The sequence below is a fragment of the Girardinichthys multiradiatus genome, chromosome 8 (genome assembly GCF_021462225.1).
Source record: "Girardinichthys multiradiatus isolate DD_20200921_A chromosome 8, DD_fGirMul_XY1, whole genome shotgun sequence".
Classification (NCBI taxonomy): domain Eukaryota; kingdom Metazoa; phylum Chordata; class Actinopteri; order Cyprinodontiformes; family Goodeidae; genus Girardinichthys; species Girardinichthys multiradiatus.
This window is the reverse complement of record NC_061801.1, coordinates 25,392,722-25,399,469: the sequence shown is the minus strand read 5'-3', so window position 1 is coordinate 25,399,469 and position 6,748 is coordinate 25,392,722. Positions and strand designations below refer to the sequence as shown.

The window sequence follows — 6,748 nt, the reverse complement described above, 5'->3', positions numbered from 1 at the left end:
CACATTCCCTCCAAAATATCTTCCACAGTTTGTGTCTGATTTTCACTCTCAGTATCTGATCCAAACAAAAAACACAAAATTACAGAATGTTAAAATTGTTCTTAATGTGTCCTTCCAAAAAAGTTGAAATAGTTATATTATATAAATCAACATTGCTAATTAGAATAGAATACAAAATAAAAAGCCTTTATTGTCCCACAGTGGGGAAATTCAGGTGTGTCCATGGCAAAGCAAAAAGGCAAATAGAAGCATACAAATACACACATTACTAAAAAACTATAGAAAAACTCACAGGAATAAAAAACTGTGAGAATCACAAAAATAACAGGAATCAGATAACTAATAAAAGCTTTGATTTAGACAGAAAATAGTCACCAAAACATTGGAATTACCCTTGTCTTGATATTTATAAATCCATCCAAATAGTTAACAACTGTAGCCTTGGACATATTTCAGGATAAGTTGGTTTGGTCTGTTTGGTTCAGTTGACAGCTTCAGGTCAGGGTTTTTGATGGTAACTATTCTATTACAGACTATTAGTGCCACTAACCATGTACAATAGATGTCCGTAGTTATACAATAAATTGGACTGACACTGGGAAGATCAAATCTGATGTGTTTAACTGATCCTAACAATACCCATACAATCCAAATACAAACTGTATGATTAAGGCAGCCTGAAAATAGCCCCTTATTATAACAAGCAAAATGTACCCAGGTATACCTGAGACCTTTGCTAAAAGATGAAAAACATTATGTTTATGTAACATAATCTCAAGACATACCATTTGCAGTCATCACCATGATATCACATGTTTGAAGTCCCTCCTCAACACTCTGTACATCTGAAGAGAAAAGCAGAAAGTATTAAAAAAAAACTAAAATTGTTCAAGAATCTGTAATACCAAACAATCTAAATGCTACCGAAATTTTCCAAAGTGTTGTGTTAATAGACCTGTGCCATTTATAAAAAAGGAGATCTCTAAAATACTTCAGGTAAAAACTTTGTGACTTATGACTTCAAATTTTTATTTGGATTTCAACTAAATGAAGCTATGAGATTTGATTGTGCAGGAAGGATTCTTCATAAAATGAGCATCCTCTTCATGAGACTGTCCTGCAACAACAGAGTGTCTTCAGTCAGAGGCTTTTTCAGATCTGCTGTAAGACGGAGCGCTACAGGAGATCCTTCCTGCCCACAGCCATCAGCATCTACAACGGTTCTTTGAAGAAACCTGCAGAACATGAGCTACAACATTCAATTTCCCTTTAGGATTAATAAAGTATTTCTGAATTGAATTAAACCAACAACAGACATAGCTCTCTATTATATTCTGTAGTTTTTCCTAAGAGGAACAGGTGGTATTGACCATCACCCATTAATGAAACAAAATAAACATTTATAGATGCCAATATGTTAGAGATGAGTTGACTATTATATTTCATATCTTATATTAAAGTGTAGTTATTTATTAGTTAGATTTAATTTTATGGTATGACAAATTGTTGAGGTGATTCTGAGGCAAGTAATAAACTTACAATGTACTTTTAATGTCATGTAAAATCTCGCTCATAATCCAACCACCCACCAGATGCTTAATTACCTTCAAAATTAGATTACTTATATGGACAATATGTAAACAGTATGCCCGTCAAAATGTATGTGCAAACCACTCAAATCTTTTGAAAAGAAATTTGCTCTGTAGCTTTTAAAATTTCTTCTAACTGTTTTCTTCCATAGTGGGATGGCTTTTTCAGGGTCAGGCCGTTAGGTAGTCCAGAAGCATTTATGATGATGCTATGATTTTGAAGAGACCGGTACGGTAGCCTCCCACTGCCTCCCGCTTCATCTAAAATGAGGGGCAAATGTTTCAAAAGGTTAGAAATATTTGCAGTTAAGCAGACACAGACAAGTGAATGATCACTACAGACTTCTGATTTAAATTTTTACTTTAATTAAAGGCAAAGAATAAGAATACCTCAATTTGGTCATTTCTTTTGACTTTAAATTTATTATAGTGTTATAATGCATCCTTACTGTATTTTTGGTTGAATACCTCCTGCACCTTCTTAACTAGGGCATCAACTAGCTCTTTGGCAGCAGAAGTAGAAGAAGAGCTTCCTGAAAACACAGTGGAAAAAAATACTGTAAATAGTGAGTTAACTGCTCAACTTGATTAGTTTGAGTTATCCATGTTAATCGGTATGTCTCAACCTTTCAAATGCAAAGCAAAACTGCTGAGGGTCTCAGTTGAATCCAAAAAAGCCGCAGTTCCTTTGCTGCTTACTTCAAGTACTTCTAAGTTGGGCTTCGTTTCCACCCCTATGATCTCAAGACTGGATACCTTGAACAGTGATTAGAGTAAGAGAGTCATGAAAAAACATCAAGCGTACATGAAAATAAGAGAGTTGAAAAGAAAACATTGAATGATACATATATGTTGGTCTTTCGAATATTTTTATTTTCCATTATAGAACCATAGATTTCTTAGAGTGATGAGAAAAAAGTGTTTCTTCTCTTTCAGATTTATTCTATTTCTGCTTTAGTCACACTTAAATCTTTCAGAGCATCAAAAAAAAAAAATATTTTATTGGATAAAGATAACCTAAATCCATATGTTTTCAAATGATGATTTCATTCATTTACGGAAAAAAGCTATTCCAACCAACTTGGCCCTATGGGAAAAACTATCTGCTCCCTAAACTTTATAACTAGTTGTGCCAACCAGAGATGAAGAGTTTGCATGACTGGAAATGAGTCTTTAAAATGGCTACTGAGGTATATGGCTCACTCTCCTTTGTAGAAACGTCTTCATTCAGCCAGGCTGGAGGGTTTTAGAGTATAGTGTGTGTGTTTAAGGTCATACTAATACTCAATCCTCACAGTTTCAATACCATGTTTGACTGTCGGTATGATGGTCTGTTTCTGAAGTGCTGTGTTAGTTTTAGCTCAAATGTAACAAGACCCAAACCTTCTGAAATGGTCCACTTTTGTCTCATCAGTCTACAGAGTATTTCTTGGTATTTTTAAAACGCTTTTTGGTAAATGCCAGATCTTTGTGGTCTTTGTGTTCTTTATGGTCAGATGTGGTTTTCTTCTAGTACATAGGTGGGCAAACGTTTTGATTCATGGGCTATAATGGGTTCTAACATTTGACAGGAGGGGCTGAGCCAGGAGCAGATGGATGTAGTATTTGTGTGAACTAATATAAATGACATGTAAAAGTCATAACATAAAAAAGGATTTCTCCTTTAATAGATAGTAAAGCATGGATATGCAAGGCTTATTGTTCAAATTATTTTCCAAATGCATTTTTCTAACTGCAGGTCAGGATAAAATCAAGCCTGGGTGTGGCTAGTGAAATTGATCTTAATCACAGTTAATTCATAATTTAACAAGGGGTTACACTGCAGTTTCACAGAGAACCAGGTTGGTTTAAATAGTTTTTTCCCTTAATGAATAAAACCAATATTTGAAAACTCATTATCTGTTTACTCTGGTTATCTTAAAATGGTCTTTATGATATGAAAATTTAAGTGTGACAGAAAAGTAAACAGAGAAGAAATTTGAAAGGGTACAAATACTTTTTCACAGCAATTTATATCAAAACGGTTAAGAAACATATTTAACTATACATTACTAAAGGTCCGACTATATATGACAAACCTCTAACTTGAGCTGCTTAAGGTGCTTTTTAACTTTAAGCTCCCTCATCTCAGGGCTAAGGTGCTGTCTTCTCCCTTCAGCTTTAAGAGCTGCTGACTCCTCAAGGTACTTGTTCTTCTCTGCTTCTCCTAATGAAGACCATTTCAACTTTATATCTTTCAGGTGGCCTGATGATTAAAAAAAACCAACAAAAAACAATACATTAAGACTGTACTCCATTAGTGTAAATATGGAGAAATATAGAAACATAACTCCAGAAAAGTATGGCATTTAAAAATAACTCTCCTCAGAAGTTTAGTAGTGGCACCTAGTGCTCTATGTGGTCCAAATATCAAGTCTTCTGAAACAAATTAAAACGAAAATACCCTTTTCTCATTCGGAATAGAATAAATATAGCACGGCTTTCTTATTTTATGTGAGATACAGTTCTGAGAGGGTTATTACACATACAAAATGTACATTCAATATTAACTCAAGCAAAATCATTATAATGTAATTATCAGTGGAATGAGCATATACAGGGGTTGGACAATGAAACTGAAACACCTGTCATTTTAGTGTGGGAGGTTTCATGGCTAAATTGGACCAGCCTGGTAGCCAGTCTTCATTGATTGCACATTGCACCAGTAAGAGCAGAGTGTGAAGGTTCAATTAGCAGGGTAAGAGCACAGTTTTGCTCAAAATATTGACATGTACACAACATTATGGGTGACATACCAGAGTTCAAAAGAGGACAAATTGTTGGTGCACGTCTTGCTGGCACATCTATGACCAAGACAGCAAGTCTTTGTGACTTATCAAGAGCCACGGTATCCACGGTAATGTCAGCATATCACCAAGAAGGACGAACCACATCCAACAGGATTAACTGTGGACACAAGAGGAAGCTGTCTGAAAGGGATGTTCGGGTGCTAACCCGGATTGTATCCAAAAAACATAAAACCACGGCTGCCCAAATCACGGCAGAATTAAATGTGCACCTCAACTCTCCTGTTTCCACCAGAACTGTCCGTCAGGAGCTCCACAGGGTCAATATACACGGCCGGGCTGCTATAGTCAAACCTTTGGTCACTCATGCCAATGCCAAACGTCGGTTTCAATGGTTCAAGGAGCACAAATCTTGGGCTGTGGACAATGTGAAGCATGTATTGTTCTCTGATGAGTCCACCTTTACTGTTTTTCCCACATCCGGGAGAGTTACGGTGTGGAGAAGCCCCAAAGAAGCGTACCACCCAGACTGTGGCATGCCCAGAGTGAAGCATGGGGGTGGATCAGTGATGGTTTGGGCTGCCATATCATGGCATTCCCTTGGCCCAATACTTGTGCTAGATGGGCGCGTCACTGCCAAGGACTACCGAACCATTCTTGAGGACCATGTGCATCCAATGGTTCAAACATTGTATCCTGAAGGCGGTGCCGTGTATCAGGATGACAATGCACCAATACACACAGCAAGACTGGTGAAAGATTGGTTTGATGAACATGAAAGTGAAGTTGAACATCTCCCATGGCCTACACAGTCACCAGATCTAAATATTATTGAGCCACTTTGGGGTGTTTTGGAGGAGCGAGTCAGGAAACGTTTTCCTCCACCAGTATCACGTAGTGACCTGGCCATTATCCTGCAAGAAGAATGGCTTAAAATCCCTCTGACCACTGTGCAGGACTTGTATATGTCATTCCCAAGACGAATTGACGCTGTATTGGCCTCAAAAGGAGGCCCTACACCATACTAATAAATTATTGTGGTCTCAAACCAGGTGTTTCAATTTCATTGTCCAACCCCTGTAGTGTACCTTTAAAGTCAAAACTCAAGGAACCTCTCTCAAATACCATTGTATCTTAAATAATTTTAGAACATAAGCTACAAAATGCTGGATGGGTTGTAAAAACACTGATGAATTCCCAGTGTGACTAGAAACTAGGCCAGACAGAAAGTGAATATAACACAGAACAATATATAGTTGACAATAACATAAGCAAGATATGATTATTCTACAGACACACATATTATATATGATAAAAAGAACAGTGAAAAATATGTTATTTTACTCCTGATATTATCCCAAATATATTGATATGAACATGTTTCTGGTGCAATATAATAATTGTCAAAATGACAGCTATAAAAAAACCTTCTCTCACCCTTGTTCCGCAGGAGATCCCTGCAAAAAAGATTGTAAGCTGAAAGTTCTCGTGTGTACAGTTTGGTCTTCTGTGGTTTAGGAAAGGCCGGCGTTTTTAGAGACCTTCTATATTTCCAATCCAGTTCTAAAAGACAAAAAGAAAGAGCAAAACAACATAATAAAGCAACTTATTAAAACTGAATCACTTTGATTTTATTTTCATACATATTACACTTTTACAATAGAAATGCCAATTTCTATCTGTAGTAACAGCATGAATAAACTTACGTCTATAACAACTGGTGCCAAACCAGTGGCCTCCACCGCTGCAGCTATCATTGGTGAGACCACACTGGTCATTCCTTCTTGGAACGCAGATCTGAGGGCGTCTTTTTGCTCATCTGATATGAAAGTTCTCTCTTATCCAAAAATAATCAAAACAAAACAAATTATCATAGGTAAAGATAATGCTGAGAACAATCAAATATTTTGCTCCATCTTGTTATATAGATCACCATTTAGGCACTAATTTAGGAATGTTACACATATCTCTTCTTGACATTGAGCCTAAAAGAAAGACAAAAACATGACTATTTCTAAAAAGAAGCTAACATTTTTCAGGTACTGCTGCATGAATATTTGCAGACATGGCGCTATTTTGACAGAAAGGGTATAGAATTACGAGAGTGACTAATCACCCAGTTGTTCCAACATTAACTATAAGACATCTCAGGTGACGGTGCTTTGTTAAGGTTATAAAGCTATATAAAGCAATTCAAAGACACAGACGTCAAATCGCTGTGAGCACAGCTATGTAAATTTAATGCAGGTCAGTAGCCCAACTCATCTAACTAAAATGCTAGCAACAATTATCTTGTAAAACTGGGGTATTACAAGATAATGAGAAAGTAATGCGAAAACTGAAGAAATGCACATAATTTGGGAATTACCTGCT

The 6,748-nt window shown here is 36.5% G+C and overlaps 1 pseudogene; it reads right to left on the bottom strand.

Annotated features, from left to right (window-relative positions):
• Positions 1-1,674: 1,674 nt before the first annotated feature.
• Positions 1,675-6,249, bottom strand: LOC124873039 (annotated as a pseudogene).
• Between the last annotated feature and the right edge of the window lie 499 nt (positions 6,250-6,748).